This window comes from Bombus affinis, chromosome 15 (assembly GCF_024516045.1).
Source record: "Bombus affinis isolate iyBomAffi1 chromosome 15, iyBomAffi1.2, whole genome shotgun sequence".
Taxonomy (NCBI): domain Eukaryota; kingdom Metazoa; phylum Arthropoda; class Insecta; order Hymenoptera; family Apidae; genus Bombus; species Bombus affinis.
This window is the reverse complement of record NC_066358.1, coordinates 971,164-994,490: the sequence shown is the minus strand read 5'-3', so window position 1 is coordinate 994,490 and position 23,327 is coordinate 971,164. Positions and strand designations below refer to the sequence as shown.

The window sequence follows — 23,327 nt, the reverse complement described above, 5'->3', positions numbered from 1 at the left end:
ATATTTCTTGAAAAGGTTTCGTCAAAAGATGTTTCCACGCGAATTCCGATCACCTTTTTCGATTGAGAATTAACAGATTTGATAAAACCGTACATTGGAAATGAAAATTGGCAAAAGATGGTATTAATGAAGATAAGACTTGATATTATGGATGATCTATGCTTTCAATATTTTCCGTTTTTTTCTTTCTGGTTCGTTCATTAAATGGGAGAAACCTAAAACAAGATAAAATCTTGGAAACTTGGTCCTCAAAATCGTGGTACAACAGACCAGGTGATTTCATATGCAAAAATAAGTCGAAAGAAAGAATAACATTTTTTCATTGAAGGCTTCGTTTTCGAAAAAAAGAGAGTTTGAAAATCTGTTGGGTAACCGTGTATTAATTGGAAGTTTCGAAGTAAGACATTTCTGTTTCTGTTCGTGTTTGTATTATTGAACACGAACAATGTCACGATGTGCTTCCTGTTATTGCTGTTATCTTATTTCTGCGATATCGGTTTGTAGGTAATATTACTTTCTTTTATTTTGTATTTAATTTGAATAATTCTATAAATAAGTATAAAATTAGTACTTTATAAGAATCCTTCGACTAATGTAACAAGTGTTCGTAATCTTGACCATGTTGTTGCACACACAGCTGTACTCTTTGAGCTAAATTGTTATGCAGTTCTTGTAATATATTATGTATACCTTTAAATTTTCGAAAGCCAAAACAATGTTTGCTTCAATTCTTCTACGTTGTTATTATGTGTGGAGTATATTTCGGATTTAATAATACAAACCTGAACAGAAACAGAAGTTTCATACCTCGAAAAAAATGTTATTCCTTCAAACAAATTAAATGAAAAATCAATATATTTGTTTACAAGATTTAGGTCAGATTTGGATTAAACTTACACAAGTTGAATAATTTCAACACCTGAAAATACATCCAAGTAAGTTCGATCCTTAAATAAAACATCAGCTCTCAGTGAATGGTATTTTGCGTCTTAATTTCCAACAAAAACTAAGAGCAGCGATAAATAGACTCTTTAGCCTGCTAAAAACCCACGTCAAGTACGGCGGCAAGGTTGTTTTTTACTTCCAACAACATTCCCTAAGTCGTGCAATATATCTAAATAGCTTCGGTTAGTAAATATATTATACATCCATTCACCGAACACTAGCCAAAAACAGCGTCTTGACGGAAACTGGAAAACGGCGATAAATTCAATGCATTAACTATAGCTGTAGTGGATTGCGTTAGTCCAAAAATTTAAAGTTCGAGATGAACATACACTTTCTAATCTTCGTGTTTGGATTTACGCATGAGCTGATCTAGCAGTAGCTAAGGCTATACGTATTTCACATGTATGCAGACACTTGTGATCAATTTTGAAAATAAATTTCATCGTCGTTAGGAATTTAACAATGAGTTATAAAATCGGAGTTTACGAATTATAAGCACGAAATGAGCTATAACTGGATTGCGGATTTTTATACGAATTCATATTTTTGAAAATATAAGTTAGAAAACAGAATTCCGATAAAAAAAAAAAGATGTTTCATGTACTAAATATTGTAGAAAGCACTATATTTTGAATATTTTGTATATATTTTTCATACTAACATCCTATACTGACTTTCTGATTTCCTATAAATGCATAAAAATCTGCACTCTAGTCATTTGCCACTTTCAGTTAAAAAGAAACAAATCTTTTTAGATGTAGGTATTGGTAAAAAAAAAATATCGTAGTTTTATCATCTGTTTTCAAAACCTTTGTATCTTTCGATTATTTCAGATTAAAATACTTCCTACTACATAAAATTCATTAAATCACCAAAAATGGGCTTGCCATATTTATCCTACACAGTCTCTCATATCATAAATCTTATATGACGTGTTAATTATTATTTCTCAAGATCTTAATCTTTTAGTGGGATAAGTAAAAGCGTGGGAAGGTTAATAAGCTGATCTAACCTATTTTCTATACTTTACAAATTATAGTAATGCTACGAATGTAACTGATAAAATTGATTGATATTAAATAATTTTAAAACATTTCAGGGAGCATCCAACTCAAGAATATAAATATCAATAACGTTACAAAATATTTAATCAATTTTTGGTTGAATTTCAGTTTTATAAATCCATCATCAATAAAAAGATTGTAATTACATATCCAAGTAAATTTTCTTTTATGAAATTAAAAACAGCTGTAGTAATCGACCGCTCAAAATATTAGATCATCCCATAAATTCATGCCGACCTTTGTGTATACATTTCATATTTTAAAGAAAAACAAGAGAACTTTTATCGAGACGGAATAATGAAAAATGGGAAGAGGTTGTACAACGAGAGGAGGATTACATTTTTTCATGAAACTGAAAGGTATGTAAACAATCTTAACATATATAACCGCACGAAAAACGGCACGAACTTATGGGATTACCTAATATATTTCATCGCGAATTAATAAATGAAAAATCAATTAAATATGATAATATTACAATTTTTTTAACACAAATGATTAATTGAACTTATGAGTGTAAATAGTAGCATAACTTGACTACTCTCTCAGAATTCTATTATATCTACTGTGAAAATTCTTTTCGAGTTATAACAATTTTGATAAATCTATAATTTCAACAAATTAAATCTCCCGACTACAGGCCAGTTCGAACGAAATCCATGTACCAAACTTCGATATTTCTACTTTGCCTCTATTCCACAAAATGCAATATATTACTAAGAAAAGGAAAATTACACAAAAAGCGAAGTTAAAGGTCTAAGACACGTGCAGAGATCTCTTTATCACCATCTTTGCCAAAAGTAACGAAAACTTTCTCATTCTCTTCGAACATTTCAATTCCCCAGCCACCATCGTCGGTCTTCGGGAAAATTTAAGAAACTTACGATTTGTACAACGCACGAGAAAACCTAAATAACATAAAATATAAAACATAAATGACAAAACTTCAGAAAAATGAAGAAACTTAAAAAAGCTTTAAGAACGCAAAAAAATTTCAAATTTCAAAAGTCCAAAACACTAAAAATTCACAGAGTCGAAACAGCATGTTCAAAGAAATATACTCGCTCTCCAGAATCTCAAGAATTCATAAAACTTTTATGTAATTAAGAAAATAGTCAAAATTCGAAGAGTAATTCCAGAAATATCAACTGCTTAAAAGATAAAAAAGAGCCTAAAAGGTTCAGAAAGCTTCTTAAGATTACGTAAGATGTAAGAAGTTTCATAAAAATCCAAAGAAACCTAAAGAATTCAAGAAAATTAAAAAAAAAATTGAGGATTAGACAAAGCAGAAGACATCCTAAAAATTGTAAGAATCTCGATAAACGCTAAAAAAAATTTCAATCATCTTTTTCGCCTCAAAACGTAAAGAAATCTTCAAAATTCAGAACGCTTCGGAAGTCTAAATAAATTGTAAAAATTCAGAGAAATGCAAGAAACTTCATATACCTGAAAAATCTCAAAAGAGATAAAAAAGACAAGAAACTCTGTGGAGGTGCAACACCATAAAAGATCCGAAGAAAATCCAAAAGGCATAAGATTCAGAAACTTTCAGAACATAAAAAATCATTGAGAATGATCGACGAAAATTTATAAATACAGCTGAAGAAACACTATACGAAATCAGTATAAAAAGTGTGACAAGGCTTCTTAAAGAATCCTAGAAATTCTAAAAATCCGGAAAACTCCAGAAATGTAAATTTTACAGATATACATAAAGCCACGAAATCTATAAGATTTAGTTTTTATTTAATTGAATAGTTTAACCTAATCCAAATCTAGTAAAAATCTAAAGAATTCTAGCAACGCAAGTGACACAATCTACTAAGGACTAACATTATGAGTTTTGTTGAATTCGTGTTGTGATTACGAAGAGGAATTCTGAGAACTTTACTGGATACATTTTTACATTGCTACTTTTTCTTCCGCTTAAAGCCTATGATTTTATAAAGTTTAAAGAAATTGAAGTATCTTGTAATATAATGATAAACTGTTCTTCTTTCAAGTCATAGAACTTCCTTTTTTGCCTCTAATTCGTGACACGTTTTATTTACGTTTACTTGGTAAAGTTCAACTCACGTAATTTTTACATATTATTTCGTTGCTTGATCCTTAGTGGATTAAGAAACGAGAAAAAAGCTCTTAAAACTCAAGAAATTACAAAAAATATAAAATGTCATGGGTATCTAGAAAAACAAGGAATCCAGAGGATTAATATAAGAAATTCTTGGGACGTAAGAAACCCAAGAAATACAGAAAATTCTTGAAGCTAAAACAAAATGCGAAAACCGTAAAATATAGAAGTCCAAGAAATTAAAAAATCCAAAGGATCTATAATATTTCCTATCAAACTCGAAAATTTAATCCAACTGAACCCATCTAACGATCTAAGGTATGTTGGAGACGTAAGAAAGCCAAGAAATACAGGAAGACTGAAGCTAAAACAAAATGCAAAGATATACAAGATGTCTCTAAAGAACCCTTTTTATTAGACTGGAAAATTGAAAGATCGGCAGAGAAGGAGTCGAACGATTCGACACGTGTTTGCCATTCGGTCAGCTTTGCCTGGCAAACGGCGATAAACCGCTGTTTTGCCAACTTATTATTCAGCAACGATCAGGGGCAGACTACTGAGCTTAAAAAGATTGCCGATGTGTCGATAGAAATTTGCGGTCGCTTTATGTACAATTTAATTTTTATACCAGAAACAGTGTGAATAAAATTATAGTCGTAAATTCTTTTTAATTGTCGTAAATAATGAAAAGACATATATGCTAGACATCAGGGGTAGACTGGTCATCGAAGAGTTTGAAAAAATTTCAGGTGAACCAATAGGAATTTGGGGTCATTCTACGTAAAATTTAATTAATGAATTAAAATGGAGGACCGATCGTATCGCTCCAAGTAAAATCTCCAAGTAAAAATTTAAATCGCAGTCCGCCCCTGGTAATGGCGCATAAAGTATGACTCACATACGTATGCAATATCGGTTTCCGCGAGCTCTGTAATTATCCGATAACATGCAGTTCATTGAGTCGTTTTCGCGAAAACTTCTGCATCTTTTCGTTCTTTCTTCTTTTCCCAGTTTTTGTATCCTTTCATCGCGAGACCGGGAAATAATCTTGGGAGTAATAAACTTATGATTGACATATCGTTCCAGTTGGCAAATTGAATGGCCGAGAGCAGAACAGCGTGGATTCACGCGGATTAATTGGAAAGAGCGATGCCTCTCGCGATTAGCTTCCCAGTTTGAGATTGATAAAGGAAAACTATGGATGATCTTCAAAATATATAGTAACCCATAATTTGGCGTAAATATTTGTTAGAAGAGCGTTAGAATTAATAATGAGACGAAATTTAATATTTAAGTTCGATGTTATATATCCGAATGAAATCCGATACCCAAGGTTCACTTCAGAGAGTTCGAATATTACTCGTAACATATTTTTACCGTCTTTACTCTTTTCCGTAAAACACCAGTATATTCTACTAGAATAAAAAATATATATATTTTTTGTATATGATTTATATATGTGTCTGTATGTGTGTGTACATTTTTGAGTCTAAGTTTATATTATAAATACATATTTATAATAATATATAAATATATATATATATATTATTACGTTATACCATATATACATATATAATTCGCTGAAATTGAAAGAAATCAACAAGAAATTCGCAATGTAATGAATCAAATTTTTGATACATATCAGTTCCCTATTTGTAAGAATGGCCAACGCTTTGAAATGGGACGTAGGTAAATATCGCCAATCTGTTTTTCTACTGTATGGAACGAAAACCTCGCCGTTATTTTGAGTTTTTGTTATAATATGTTAATCTCGGAGTTTATGATTATATGATTTATATATATATATATGTCGGAGATGAAAGAACACCGGAACTCCTCCTTGGATTCGCGGGAATACCGCAACTCTGTAACTTAGATTAAACAAATGCCGCTCCGATTATTCGAGATTTATGATCATGAGCTTGGGCTCGAGGCGACAATCAGTCGCCGAACGTAGTCGCGGTCAAAGGGATGAACGTTTTATCTAACAAAGGCACAGAGTAACTCTATACCTCTCCTTAAAAAAAATAGTCGTAGCGATACGTGGCAGTAAATACTTCAATAGTTTCTATCCCGCGGCCCGCCACACGCAGATTTTGTCCTCCGGGTAAGATGATCGCCGGGTGTCGGCATGCCTTTGTGGTGTATGTTTAGCTAACGTGAGAACCCGCTACAAATCTTAAGATTTAGTCAAGCGAAGTCCTTCAAATAGACTTTGTTGCAACTACAGGAAGATAGGAGAAACCTATCTTCCACGAACGATGCCCCCCCGTCAACAACCTCCCCTCAAGGGCGGCCAGCATCTCTTTCAAAACGCCGATATGGAGATCGACCAATTAGCAACAGCGCTATTTCCCTCACTTTTGGAACAAAAGCTTTCGTTGACGAATCCGAGGATCTCATGTCCTTAGACACACCCATTATAGTTCTCCTCGACGGCATCGTCGAGACGGAGATTCATTCTTTCGTACGATCTCATCGACGAAGGACAGTGCCACCTTACAACCAGTGAATACCTCACATCTAGTTAACAAAGAGTTAGACTTGAACTGTGCGAGAACATACGTTTACCATCCCGTGACCGCGGATTCGTTTCGAACCTAAGGTCATTATCACTAGTGCTACGAGTGCTTAATCTTGTTAATAAGCCCGTGCTAATAAACTCTCCGTTGTATCACGACAATGGCTAATTCTAATGAAAATTCATTAAACGCCCATCTCCATAATCCTGACTTCAATCCGACATATATATATAATAAGATACTTCCAAACAATCCAAGATTTTCTTCTTACTTTACTTCTTTTACAATCCATTTACAATCCAAATAACCTAAACAAACTTAAAAAATTATACATTATTTTGCACATTCTCTCTTTCTGTTCTCTGTTTTTAATGGGTTTTTAGCTTACCTTTCTGTTTGCCTGTCTATTTGGGTAGAATTTTGTAAGTGAAATTTCACTTGCTCCCCAACTAAAAAGCTGAAATTTGGATCATTTGTTCATTTCCGATGACGCTACAATATAAATAAAAAAAATTGATAATTTTTTGATTAGAAATAATTAGACTGGTTATCTAAGGTGAAATCTGAAAAAATCTTTTTATGCAACCACAGAGTTCAATTATTTATTGTCGGATGATAGTTAAAGCTAAGGAGTACAAAATGAAATAGACTAAATTTATAGAATTGAAAAAATTTACGGTATCGAATTTTCTATTTTATGTTGATCTTTCTGCCATCTTTTTTAATTTGTATTTTTAAGATTTAGAACAATACGTACAGTACTGAATTCTGTAATCTTTATATATTATAATTATGTAATCTTTATATTTGATGTTTTACCTGGTCTTTAGTTCACTGACATTAAATGTTTATTAAAATATCTCATTTGGTGAAAACGAAATGTCTACGTACCTATACGGAAAAATAGAAATATCTTTTAGCTTTTATTATTATTTCTTGCAATTATTGGATTGTAGAGTAAAATTTTAATTGCTGTCATAGTTTCCCATAAAATTGAAACAATGCATGGAATGTCAAAGATGAGCCCGTAAGATTTGTACCAATGCTGAGAAAGAAGATGATGTATTTATCTGTGACTTTTGTTCATAAAAGAACAAAACAAAAACACGTATGTATATAAATTAAGTGCTTTTAATTGATAAGAATAAAGGTTTCGCACTTTTAAATGGTCTTAAATGAGTGTTCCGTTTTGCCAGACCACTTGAGCGAAGCGGATATTCCTAGATATCCGAAAAATCTTATTTTCCTTCATAGTCAAATACTTTTCTTAACAAAGTGTTTAATTGTTTTAGCCTAATGCCTACTTAAAACTCCTTTTGAAACCCTATGGTTCTATTGCCTTCTGATTTTTGTAATTACAATTCAAAGTTACGTGTTCCATTATACCCCACTTTGCCCTACTTCCTTCATTTCTTTCGTCACTCACATAGGTGTACTCACATAGGATTCGAATCTATTTGAGAGTACTGCGTCTGTTTTTTGAAATATTTAGTGTTCGAATTTAGTTGGGCAATTTACCTACTTACGCCCTATCTTACGCACTTGAACGAATCACTAGTTTTTGGGAGAGGTTATACATTGAATTTTAAAAGTGAATGGAGAGTACAGGGATTACTTGAATTTTAGAATAATAGGGCATGGTTTCTATTCGAATATCTATTATTGTCCAAACATTTTATAATGTTTCACTATTTGGAAATTGTACTGAGCAAATATTTCATTATTTCAACGTTATACCATGCAAACGTTTTATCATTCTGACGTTCTTCTATTCGAGCGTTGTACCATTCGAACATTCTACTATGCAGATGTTGTTGTAATGTATGCAGATGTTGTCTAATGAAACGTTTTACTATATGAAAATTCCACTATTCTAATATTGTACCATTTAAATACTTCGCTACTTGAATATTTTATTGTGCAAATGTTTTACTGTTCTGGCCTTCCAGTACTTAAATATTTCATTATTTGAACATCTTAGGCCTTGATCATACAAAAAGTGGCGAGAGGTGAACTCTGCCGCTCAGTTGCTGTATGAATTATTTCCTATAAATCTATGAGTTTGATTTATTTTCTACAGCTTTGTCATCACATGTTTGGCCGCTCTTTCCGCTCGCCGCTCTCTGTATGATCAAGGCCTTACTGTTCAAACGTTTCGCTATTCGAATATTTAATTATCTCAATGTTTTACTATTTTGACGTTACGTTATCAAATATTCTGATATTTTCGTATTAGTATTGCATTGTTTAATTGTTCCACTATTCAAATTTTCTATTATTCGAATATTATACCGTTTAAATGTCCTACATATTATTCAAATTTCACAGTCGAACGTTCTCCTATTTCTCGGATAATTCTCCAACCTTTTACTGTTCAGACGTTTCATTATGTAAATATTCTACTGTCTGACAGCGGAATTGGGCCCTTTTTACTTCAAATGAGGAATAATACATAAAAAGACCAATTAATTATCCCAAGCAGAATAACGAATAAATTTATAAACGAAAATAAATAATTGTTTTTCGTTTATATGCAATATATATTCATTCGCATGAAATGCTTACCTTAGGGACAACTGTGTATTGAAATATTTCATTAGATCAACCAATGTAAAAGATAAGAATTTCAAGAAAGAATATATACACTAGATTTACGTATTAGAACTTTAGAGTTGGAATTCTGTATATCATAGATAAATATCTTTATATTTTCTTGATGAAATCAAATAAAGAATATCTATATATCAAGTAAAATAACAAATATTCAAACAATTTATTTTCCAAATACATTGTTATTTAAATAACGTTATTTAAGTTAAAATAGCAAAGCAGATAACAAATAAAATAAACATTTTACCTGTATAATTATTTGAATAAAAATTCATTCTAATAATGCCCATCCTGTCTAAAAGTTCTACTATTTTTATTATGTATCTTATATCTTTTATTACATCTACTAGTTCTATTTTAATATTCGATTCAAATTCGAACGTTCTAATGTTTAATATAATTTAATTTAATGTTTCGTTGTTCAAATATTTCACTATTTGATTGTTTTACTATTCAAACATTTCTATGTTAAACTCTTTCGCTTCTCAAACATTTTACTCTATTCGATCTATCATGTGCATGCTATATTGATATACGTTAGTAGCTTATGCATAATGCTAGAGATAATGTCGACTTTTTGCTTCTTAAAACAATCTCAGTTTTTCTCCGCTTTTTTCCATCGTTGAATCGTAGCTCACAGGAATTATGTAATTCATTGAATTACAGCATAACTTTCCGCATTTGAACATCTAACATCCCAATGCTCTATTATTTGAACAATGTTTCCTTTATCACTTTGGCATGACATTGACTTTACGTTCCAATATCGCCACATATTGTATAGTAGCATAAAAATAGAAACATACAATACTAACTACTAAAACAGAAAATATATTACTTCAAAAGCTAAAAAATGCTAAATATACGGCAAGAGTCGCGAGAATGTACAACGTTGGTGGAATATTCTCGCTTCGAAACATTTACGTTGATAGAAGAGACACTTACATTCAACACAAATGAATTATATTAAAATATTTATATTACTTTCATACAAGATTCATAACTTTCTTCAATTCATTAAAGGAATCAGAATAATTAACAAAATAACATAACAGTATAACAATATTCGATCCTGTTGCTAATAATCATGCAATTAATCTGATGTTAGTATTTAATTACATAAAAGAATTTCATAAATAAATGAAGAATATTATAGTTACGTTATGTCTAACTTATCTTATTATACTTATATTAAGACAAAAGAAAGAAAAGGAAAATACCACTGTAATAAAAATTAACAATTTTTTATGCCTCTTTGAATTTTCCAAAGACTCTTTTTTATTAATCTTAAGATTTCATTATGGCAATAATAGAATATTTATGTGTTATTACGAAGGTAACTTGTTATAGTTATTAGTACACTTGTTATAGTTATTAGTATACTTGTTAGAAATTTAAAATAGAACTTTAAAATATTATCGATCGATTATTCAATACACGTATTGAAACATCCATAACATTTTTATCTGAAATCAGTTAATTCACAGCACGTATTTTCAATTTCTTACTTATAACATGTACATATCGTTACACAATCGAAATTACGTTAACCTTGCACGGTGCATCAATCTTGGCTACGTCTTAGAATGTAAATCGCGTTTCTCTATCCTAGAACATCCTCGAGGCTAATGGGAAAAAAAGAACGGTACGAGACATTAAATCAGTCGGACTATCGTTGAGATCGAGAAATGTAAAACGAGTCGTTTAAAGCAATAGCTTCGAATTGTTTCGAAACTTTATATAATATGGAAGATCATTAAATTTAAGTATGTTGCTGACCTTTTGGAAATTATAATGAAGTATTTAATGCTAGAAGATTTGCGATTTTATTACAATTTAGTGAGAATAACAAAAGACATTCATTACCTTACATTTCTCCCTTCTTTACTTTTGTTTGGCTTAATATGAAGAACCGTTTTTCTTGATTTGATAATTATCAGCGAATTATGAACTTATTGCCTCCCCCGTTATGTATCACTTTAATATTACTCTTTGAAAATCTGCCTATTATATCTGATGGCTTAAGATGCATTTTATCAGTCTTTTAGTGCACTTGCTGGTTACATTATTGAATTAAATAATTATTTTTTGTAATAGTGATGAAACACACGCGAACAGTAAAGTGTATAAATTTAATCATTTTCAAGAAGTTATATCAACAATCGAAGATACAAATATCTTTAATCAACGAACATCTGAAATTCGAATCAATACGAATCAATATATGTATGTAGCTTTATTTATTACATGTGTCAGCAACTACAAAATTTAATGAAATTAAAAAAGATTTCATATATTATTTTACAGACAATGTATTATAGAAACAACGTTAGTATCTATAGTTGATAATTCAAAAATTTTTTAAAATTGAATAAACCAAAACTTATCTAATGGGATTCGAGTTTCATTTTGTACTATTCAACATCAATTTCAGTTTGTCGCATAGTGGAAAAACACAATGTAAGATGTATAGTTTAGCAGTTGTAACCTTGAGTTAATTATATCCACACATACACTTAAGAAATTGGTATATTGCATTGTTCAGATTAATAAGATTTACAAAGGAAAGGAAAAGATCTACGAATAAACATTTTCCGAGAAAGAAAACAATTCATAGAAAAGTACAAAAACTCGAAACCGTGACTACAATATGTAAGCTATATCAAAATATTCATTTCACAAATAAAACTGTATTATTAATTACAAAATTTGTATTTATTTATAATATAATTTGCAATTATTTTCGTAAAAATGATCCCAAAATAGTTTAAAACAGTCTTAATAGCTATTAGGTTGTCTGGAAAGTGTCTTTCTTTCGCAAACGTGTTTTTTACAACAGTGAAACAAGACGTGAAACAACACTTCATACAAACGTGAAACCAAGTCCGTGAAATGTTGCGATGTTTATCTCAACAGAACAAAATGGATCGTACATAATTCGACAAAATAATATAAAATAAAAAACGTTGTGCGTCTGTTATTTCCTCATAAAACGAAAGAAACTTTTCGGACAATCTAATACTTAAACTTAACTAACAAATTTTTTATCTAGTCTCACAAAAATGAAAGAAACGTTGAATGTTATAAAAAAATACAAGTTGCAAATTTCCAAGTTTTATTTAGTGACAGTACAGTTAACACAAGATCCACTTACAATTCCCCATTCTACTCCCGCATCCACTGAACAGACTCAAAGGAACGACAGAGACTAAAAAAAAAAAGAAGAAAATAAAGGCATGGTGGCTTGTTATACGAGTAGGAAAGGAGAACAATACCTTGCAATCGATGAAATACCCTCAAAGAAGTAATCTACATCGTCACACTTGACTGAATGAAGCAAAGAACATTGAATTGCGCGTTTTATTTATTCCTTCTAGCGTGGAAAGCACGAAATAAGTTGGCAATAGGGGCGAAGAAAAATGTCACGTCGATTTAATCGAGCTTACACCAAATCGTCTATACGATCTTCCTTTAAATACCACACGTTCAGTAATTTTGAGCTGTGAAGGAGGTTCTTCAACGATAACTTCTTGATAAATCGACCACTTTAAAAGAGCACCATGTTTCTTACGAAGAAAACAATGTTCCAAGCAATCTAAACAGGTTTTGTAAAACAAATTTTCGTTAAATAAAAGTTACTATTATAATTTATTTCATGATAGTGCCAGACAAAAAGATACCTATAGCTGGAGTATACTATGTCATTAAAAATATCCAAATATAAATAAATAAAAAATATCTAACTGTATATTATAGAGACTCTTTTGATAATGAATAAAAATAACAAATGTCAATTAAATTATTTGGAATTATAATTTATAGTGTATTTATGTAGTATAATTATGAGACAAGATTCACATAATTGTAACATTGTATCAAGACAGAACATTTGAACATATTTAGTAATATGGAAAATATTTCTCCTTTTATTCCAGCGATAAACGAATTGCACAGATTTTTCTGTCCCTCGCTATATGTGTATTCCATTAAACAGAAATTTTCTAGCAGTCATAAGTTTTCGTGAAGAGGAAGGTTCGAATGAAAGTATTTAATACGGTAAGGTTTATGCTTTAAGAAGCTTAGATATTCACAATGATTATAATATTGTTCCGAATACTAAACAGAATACTAAACTATGAGGTATTACAAGAAAAAATAGGCAAAACCATATTTTTTCTGATTGTGAGATAAAAGCATTAATTATTCTAATTAATTAATTAATCTAAATATCAGTCAAATGTGGAAAAATTTATTTTTTCCAAATCAAATTTAAATAATGTAGCGAAATCAGTCCTTGCATTGAATATTTTCTGTTCATCTATTTTAATCAACGAATACCTCAGTCTGCTGAATATTGGGGTTAATGCACTTTTGCTCTCAATGTGTCATATGTACAGTGACTCACAAAAATAATTGAACACTTACCACGAAAATTGTTATGAATATATTATGTGTAATATGACACTTTTTGAAATTTCATTAGCGTGATGAAATGTGATTGTCATGATTATACTCGTAAAATTTGAAACCAATTCGAAAATATATGTAGGAAATACATGTTATTTACTACATATATACGAACACTCGTTTCAGAAAAGATTAGTGCATAGCATGAACAGTTGTTATAACCATACATTTATTTCTGAAAATAATCCCAAATGGTCTAAAATATTTTATTCATATAACGGATAATTGACATTTTGAATAGATCGTATACGTGCAATAAATACCATGCTCATGTAAATTTTCAGCTTTCTTTAAAAATTGACTATTGACATTCATGTTATCTTATTACGATGTTAATAAAATTTCAAAATATTTCATATAATACACATAATACATTCGTAAAAGATGTCTATAGCGTAATAAAAGTTGCACGTTTGGCACATGCAGGTATATTTGAAATATTTAGAAAAATAATTAAGTTGTTAAAACTTGGAATTTACTTGGAAAGTTTTACCATTTGTCGCTAATATTATACATCATAACGTAACTTGTTTACAGACTTCGAATAATAAACGATGTACATATGTAGATGCAAAAGTAATATATTATGAATAGTGTTACAAGTAAACAAATTTAAGCAAATTTTATACATTTTTTATCATTTAATTTCCTCTTAGATTTATAAAGATAATTAAAAGTCTATAGCATTTTAGATAATAAACGATGTGAATATCAAAATTAACTAACTGTATTTGTTTATACTGAAAATTTTTACCTCTAACACTTATCATATAATATTTTCAGTCTTCAATAAATGAGGAAGTTGAAATTAATCCTAAGAAATATTGAATACGACACACAAACATGTTATTCATAAATCTTTCTCTTTCCAAATCAAAAGGTACCATATTAAACAAATTAGAGTCACATCAAAGCTATTTATTGCAGTAATTATCGTGGAGAATATAATAGAACATATTGTTAGTATTCTATTTATTAGTATTTCACTAGTAATTTTTGTCACTTAATATTACCAATTAATTATAGAAGCACTGTTTAAATTTTCATCGCAGGCTCAGATAAAAAAACAGTAAAAAGACTTTTACATTTTCCCTTGCGATTTCAACCAGTTGCAATATTTTCAAGACTCTGTTACGTGTCACCCAGTAAACTAATTCGTCTAATTTCTTAAAAATACTCAGGTCGTTTGGTCCAAAAAATAGCTTATTGTATCAGAAAGTGTCCGAATATTAATGTCGATCACTGTATTCACACGTGTTACATAATAAATTCAGAAGAGATTGGATCATTGTAAAAAATTCATTGTTTGCGCGGATCATCAAATGTGACGGGAAATTTAACAGCTCTAATGTACTTGATCGACTGATGCGCAAATATCGTGTCACACATGGAAAATAATTTCGATTTAGAGGTGGTCACAGCTAAAAGGTTAACGATGATTCGCAACAGGACACATCGACTGCCGCATTACGGGCCGCAAAAGAAATATAGAACAGGTGCGCTCGGACAAATGGCTGGGAACGCTTGTTCCAGTTGTCACGCGAAACAGTATCGCATCGTTCCTGAGTCCGCTCGGTAAACAAAATTGTTTGCCGACACGACACCGAATCAATGTCATCATTTTTCGCTATTAGGATGGCATCGGTCGACGATGTGACTTGTGAGATAGTTGGACGTCACCTGCTGACGTACTGAATATGAATGGGAAAAGGGATTATGGTACCATGAGATTACAGAATCATCAAACCAGGGAGACTACAATAAGGTATATTCCGAGATCATGAGATTATAACAGAGGTTCCCAACTATCTCATAAATGCATATCACTAAAACCAAAACCACAACAAATTTCAGTGTTACTAAGGAAGATACATCTTGTATGTAGGAATTGAAGACTATACATTTAATTGGGTTACCGTCATATATTTATATTACTCATGTCATATATTTTTATTTCATTTCTAATAAAATAATTGAATACTTGAACTGAACTCTAACATAGTTATTTAATACTGAGACAACCGTACAATGAACATTCATAAAGTTTTAGATAACATTTTTATAGCGTATATTTCATACATTTTATTATGCACATATCACTCAACTATTTCTCATATCCATATCACAGCTTGAAAACTGCTGGTTTATAGGGTTACGAGACTATGGGCCTTTTGAATTACAACACTGTAAGACTGTGGAACTTTGGAATTATAAAACTATAAAAAAATAAGGAACTATAAAATTATGAGACGATGTTGAGCGTAATAATGTAGACTTATATATGAAATTATACAATAGAACAATGAAATTACGAGATTATGAGATTCTAAAACGAAGCAATTATGGGACCATGAAACTGAAAACTATAAAACAATGGGGTCGTGAAGGTATGAAATTATGAAACCTTAAGGCTATGAGGCCATAAGAATTATGAAGTCATGAAACCGCGAGTCTATGGGGTTTAAGCACAAGATTATGAAATTATGAAATCATGCGTCATTACAATCATAAAGGCTATAAAATTATCGGATTGTGATCTGTAATTAGAATGACATTAAATATCCATTACATATTTCAATATATTATAATATTTTCATTGTTTGCTTGTTAACTCATGATAAAATTAAAATTATAATAATTTAATAATTGTTTGTCATATATTTATATTTTGCTACTCTATTGGTCCTATTTCTTATTTATTTCTGCATTATCATGTATTACAGTTATATACAATCAAAATATTATTTTCTTCCTATCGGGGGTTAAACTTGTTCAATCCCAAATGCGCAATTGATATTTTATAAAGCAAATATTACAAAATAATTTTATATTTGAAATTATCAGAAGCTCAACGATAAAATAAATTACTAAAATACTTCAATATTTTTATCGGTAATCGAAACAGTCGTTTTAAAATCATGAAAACTTAAATACCCCCACCAGCAAGTCACAACAATATAATTTAATTTTATAATGGAATAAAAAATTACAGCTGAACATCCTTAATCGGGCACTGAGCAAACTCGTTAATTGAACCGGTAGTATTTCAACGATTTATACGACTCGATTTATACGACTAACCGTTGTACTGATTGAAAAGATTACCTTGATAAAAGAACGTTTGTCCTATTCAAAGTTTTATGTAAGTGGAAAGTAGATATCTTCTTGCAATGTGAGAATTAATGTTTCGGCAATTTACTGTAAAATATCTGCCATTTTGAATCTCGCATTTTTGTTTATTCTACAATATTACTATAAGCTTTTTCTATTACGAAAACGATTTTTAAGAAGATCCACACAGTATAATGCACAATATAATAAAGAAAGCAAGAATCTTCTACAAGTAATTGCTTGCTTGATTAAACGATTTAAATACCCTTTGCTAATTATTTCTTCACATTTCTACTACTATAAATTTTGATAAATATGATGTATCAATGTTATATAATATTGGATTGAACTGGGAAAATAATGTATTAATAATATGAATAATATTGTATTTTTCCACCAACAATACTAGTCCAAAATCATTCCTAGAACAGTCAAATATTTCAAAATGTCTTAAAATAATCAATAAGGCGTTTAAGATATATTATAGATGAAAATTTCTGTAGCTTCAATGTTTATTTAAACGATAAACCAAAGCATTTGTATATCAAATACACAATAAACACTTCGAATTCACTGTTTCGATGACGGAAGATCCAGCGAATAATAGAAATAAACGGAAATCCTTCCCCATGGAACTGTGACGTCTACGAAGATCAAAATGTAAATATAAACGGCGTATACGGTTTCAATGTTCCATAGCAATTTTATTGTTCGAATTCTCGTCGCCCCATAATTTCAGAAGCACCGCGAGGAATGAATCCACGTTTCCAGGCTGAAAAATATGCGCGCGTATGAGTGAGGAACGGGAATTTCCTCTAAAAAGCAAATATCACTGGATTATTTCGAATAAAGCTTCACGCGATTCCGGTTGAACAAATTTCATGCGACTTATTTAGGATGGGGTACAATTTGTTTCATTTAATAACGGTAAAACACGATTCTGATAATGTATTCTACGTATAGAATATCAAACTGATTTTTATTATGCAGAAATATTGAAAAACAAAGGAATGAAACAATATATAAAATACGGTACTTACAACATATTATATTAACTGAGCTTTAATATTAATTTAACTCGTATTTCATTTTCTGTTGATAAATTTATTTGTTAATAAATCGTAGGTTTCTCGTATTCTCTAAAAATTACGTTTATTTATATGAATTTTTTGGCGTATTTTATAATCCACCAATAAATTTGTTCGTCAATAAATTATAGATTTCTCGCATCTGTTGAAAGCTGTGTTTATTCATTCTCATTTTTTTCATATATTTTATTATTAGTTGATAAATTCGTATAATAATAAATATACGCGTTAATTTCATTCTGTAAAAATTGTATTTAACTATTCTATTGCTATTGTGGTTAACTATTGTACTACTGTAACATACTTTGTAAAATTCCGACCATATTGTACTCTGCCAGCTTCAAACTTCAAATTGATATGTAATACAAATATTATTTAATAGCACTTTATAACCATGAATTCTGAATGATTTACTTATATATTTCTGAAATTGAAAATTTCATATGCAACGAACGCAAAAACTACGATGCAATGCGACGCTGTGAGAGGAATAGTGAATCTGCCGAACAATATGAATAGCCTATTAAATTGAGAGCGAATTCAGACAGAATTCAGATTAAAAACTTAATAAATTGCACACGATCTCTATTCACATCAGAACTGTGCCAAAGGTTGTAAATTACAAAATTTTTAATTACCGATTTAGATACAAACGAATTTAAATCTTTGATGTTGAGGCAACGTTAAAGCCAACTAAAAATAGAGTTGCAACGAAATAAAAATTAAAAAATGTCACCAGAATAACTATGCAAATATTACAAAATTGATTGATTGAATAAATCTACAGAATATCTATAAGAATAAATCTATAAGAATTTATAATAATATTTCAACTATATGGTAATAAAACGTTTCCTTTTCCTTATAAATATTTTTACGACATAATAGAAATCTCAATAGACATCATTTTGTAAATTTCTTGAATAAAAATGGAAATATCGCTTAGTGACATCAGAAACGCTTCGAACATAGAATGGCAGAACTCAGTAAATCTGGGGAGATAATCGAGAATTAATTGCGTTTCGAAATCTGTCGACGTTGCGAATCCTTTTTCTCCAAGAAATAGAGCAAAATCGATTGCTTCTACTAATAAATCGAGCTTCATTCAATTTGACCTCGTTGAAATTGAACCATTGATCGAGTTTCATTCTCGTATAGTTCTTCCACTTGAAACGTGCGTATTCCTTCTAACTGCATTAACAACTTGAATCAATCTACTTAAAGTCATTGCAACTAGTACTAAAATTCCGTGATTCCAGTGAAATTATTCAGCTCCATTTGAAATCAAATTCGCTTCATTTTTTAATTAAGAGAATTTTGAATTGACAAAATGAATGAAACTCGATTCTTTACAGAAATCTTGATTGACAACTTTTCATTGACGAAATATTCAATTTTTTTTCTTTCCCATAAAGAGCAGTCAGTAATTCGGTTGTTAAATAAAATAGATCTATGGATTTTAATCTCATCGATCTTTTGATTGCAGATTTTCCATTTTTTCTAGAAATTGAATTCAGCTTATGTTTTTCATTTTATATCCTTCAACAAGTTTGTAAAAATAACTTTTCGTGCTTGGTATAAATTATATTTATATGTAATGATTCCGCCAAAATTTCATTCTTTTGTTTATAATTCGTATACACAAATTATTTAATATTCAAACTTCTACATTTAAAAATTTCAAATCCTATTCAATGGAATAAAATACATATCATATTTATACAATTAATAGTTCCATAATAAGAATTTATTATGTCAACGAAACAAATCGACATCGACGAAAATTAGCAACTTTACTTTGTATACTTTTGAAAGTGATATTTCTTCATTTATTAATTTCAAATATTATATGTCTACATAATATTTTCTATTCAGAATCATTTTTCTTTACTGACAAATGTTTCTTCATCCCTGATAGAACATTATTTATGTATCTATATATTTAATAAATCGATAGTGATGCATAAAAGCCCTTGGATGAGCATATCTTTGTCAAATGTAATAAAATTTATCAAATATTTATATATTTTCTTTGGCACTTCTTTCATTTTCTAACTCTTCTCCCTTTACTTTTTTATTTCGTCTCATATTTATCGAAGAAGACGTGTGAATTCCCTTAGGCAGAATATTTTCGTATATCATTGCATATTTTTACTTTACATTATTTTTAGTACATCTATATTTACAATAGCAAGACGTGTTTAAATATTCAATTTTCTGTCGATTTTACGTTCCCATTCATTCGATCCTCCCTCAATAAAGAGAAATAAATTAAACCTTTCACATTGACTAAGCGATTCGTCGAAGTACCACCGAAATTTTGCCCTCGACGTGAAATCATCTCTGCCAGTAGGCAAACCGTTGACCAAAAAGCTTTCGACCATTGGAAAACGGAATGAATGGTTCGGATTCATCGCTTTACCACCGAAACTTGTCTTCACTGTGGATCTATTCCTAAAACCAGCTGAATTCCACATCAGCGACTGAATTACTGGTCAGAACTCGATCACATTTCTCACGGAAAGCTTCCCTAAAACAGCCCAATTTCTCTAATCGGTGTCGATCGATAGACCAACCTGCGTTCCTCCGTTCCTTAACGCGATAATTAAATCGTGAAAACGATCTCGTCCGTTCTTCATGCCGAATGTTCATAATCTTAGTGTTGAAATTAGCTGTTGGTGTAAACTCTATATTAATTAGAAGCTAAGATGACAAACAAAGTACATGCTAAAATAGAACGATTTTTTTAGTGGAATAAGGTACAAAAAAGTATAAGTGCTGCCATAATATATTCTAGCTTTTTAAGATACTTATACGAAGGAATAAATATAGCTAAATTAATATATTTTTTAATATTTATATATGATATAATTTTTCCTCTAAAATGATAACATTGCTAAACAATATGTTTCATGATATAAGATTTTTTCTTCGTTTTAATTAACCTATAAGATGGATGGATGTACAAAATTAATCATTAAACTTTAAATTTCATTAACTGAGATACTGATATTAGAATAATTATAGTTAAGAATAAAAGCAGTAGTAATACTTGTTGAAATGTATATGTGTAAAATATACGAATATTTAACTGTGTATAACTTCTAGAAGGGAATATTTAAAATGTCGGTAAGGAAAATAAATTATAGAAATTTAATTCTTAAATACGTAATTTCGCTAAATATGACAAAATATTTTAAATATAAAGTTACTCCCATGTATGTATTACAAAACTATTCGTGCCATATTTCAAACATTTTTTTATTCAGATACAGTGTCACAAACTACAATAAATACAATAATTTATTTTATATTATTGGTTGCACAATACAATTTTTAAAGAATTTTAACCGAATATTAAATATTTTATTTCTAAATATATCTAAAAGAAGTGTTACGAACAAGAACTACGAATAATAATAACATATGAAACGTTTGAATTGTAATACGCTAATGAAAGAAAAACTAATTTATTCGTGAACAAATAACTACTATCTACTTATTCACTCATATCCATACTTGATAAATGTCATACACCTATTACATTAGGAAATATAAATGTTTCCAAACAGCAATATTATGTAATACATTTCGTTCTTCAAATGATAATAACAAAATTCAAATATATCTAATATAATCGGATAGAACATTTCTAAAAATTATTAAAAAAAAATACCATTGAATCATATCCATTTCCATTTTATGTAGTTGTCGCACATATATAAAACAAAATGTAATATATTGTAATATATTATATACAAATTTTGAAATACAAAATACATATAGAGCCGAATGATTTTAAGTATATTTCAAGCTTAGATAAATCTGGATGAAACACTGAAAGCCTTGAAGGCAGTAGATGTTAGAAACAAATTCAAAGTAAATAACGCAAGCTCTACGAATTTGAATGACCTCGTCACAACTTTGAATACAGCGACCGAATGAGGAGAAATTTAGCACGACGAAACTACACATATCTAAACTCTAAATAGTATTCATAATAGAAACGAAAACATTTGGACTAGAAATATCTCAAGCACAATTTTCAATATCTATGGCATTTTTCGAATTGCGCATATGGACAATAAACCACAAAGTTTCATATGATTTTGACTCTAACAATTCTAATAATATTATTATACAGAATAAATAACGAAAAGGATTTTAAACATTCTAAATAATTTAAGCAAATTAACTGTAAAAATGCTCCGAGTTCAAAATATCTTGATTTGAATATAAATGCTATTAAAATAATAAAGAAGCAATTTATATTATTTAAATTTTACATCAAATAGACAGTAAAAATCCTACTCAGTTAACATAAATCATCGAAGCTCTAATAAGTACGTATCCACAATAAATGACTCAAAAATAAAATCTTCTGTGTTCTAATTACCATTCACAACATGCTTATTTAATATTTTTGGAATCGTAAACACAGTAACTCATACAAATTTTCCCCAATTAAATAAATCAATGGCAGATTCGTAATACATCACGTAGAAACCTGCAGTTACCCTTCCTGTAGCCAGACATTCTAACCACACCTCTGAACAGGCGTTTCAGCAACCTCTTGATAATTTAACACTACACAAATCTAAATCCTAAAAGTCATAGCTCAAACATCCATATAACATCCAAAACGGATTTTTTGATAATTCAGTTACTTATCAGATAAGAAAATCTCAGATTTTTAGATCATTCTTAACGTAATCTAATCTTTATTTTATCGGTGTGATAATTGGTTGTTTTTCATTTTTTCTTAGAAATTGTGGGGCACTTTAGAAAAGAGATAGTGGTACATCTTTCTGCAAAAGAAAGCGAGATAAAATCAGTATCTACGCAAGATTCATAGATATCTAAAGGATTATGTCTTTTATAATTATTTTATGGTTTATATATGAAATTAAAGTTTAATTCTATCCACAATTCGTTTCACTAAATATTTTATCGCTTATATCACTTTTGCTCTAAGTAGTTCAATTAAACTGAATAAGCATGTACATATTATCCGTTTCCTATTTCAATCTTCTTCACTAAATCCGCGAAAATAGTTTCTTTTGCATGAACCAAATCATTTAGAAATTTCAAAATCTTTCGAATGAAGGAAAAAAGGAGTCACATTTATATAATTATTAAGTACTTACATGGAAATAAAAATTCATTAGCTTCAACGTTAGAGACACAAACATTATTTTGTAAATTTCGTAAACGTTAATCGTGAAAGTTATTATGCTCATAATACTTCACATTTTAAACATTTTTATTCATATAACGTAATATCACAAATTTCTTGTTTCGTTAGTAGCTTAACATATAATTGGATAATCGATAATCAAATATATTACTTGTACTACATGAAGAAAGCTTCATCGATAAAATTATAAACACTTGTATTCTAAAATTAAATCTATACGATAAATCGGTGAAAATTAACGATAGTTTT

At 29.8% G+C, this 23,327-nt stretch overlaps 1 protein-coding gene across 8 annotated transcripts in view; it reads right to left on the bottom strand.

Moving 5' to 3' along the window:
- LOC126925022 (octopamine receptor beta-2R-like) overlaps positions 1-23,327 on the bottom strand; it is a 543,796-nt gene that overhangs the window by 149,675 nt on the left and 370,794 nt on the right. The window lies entirely within an intron of this gene.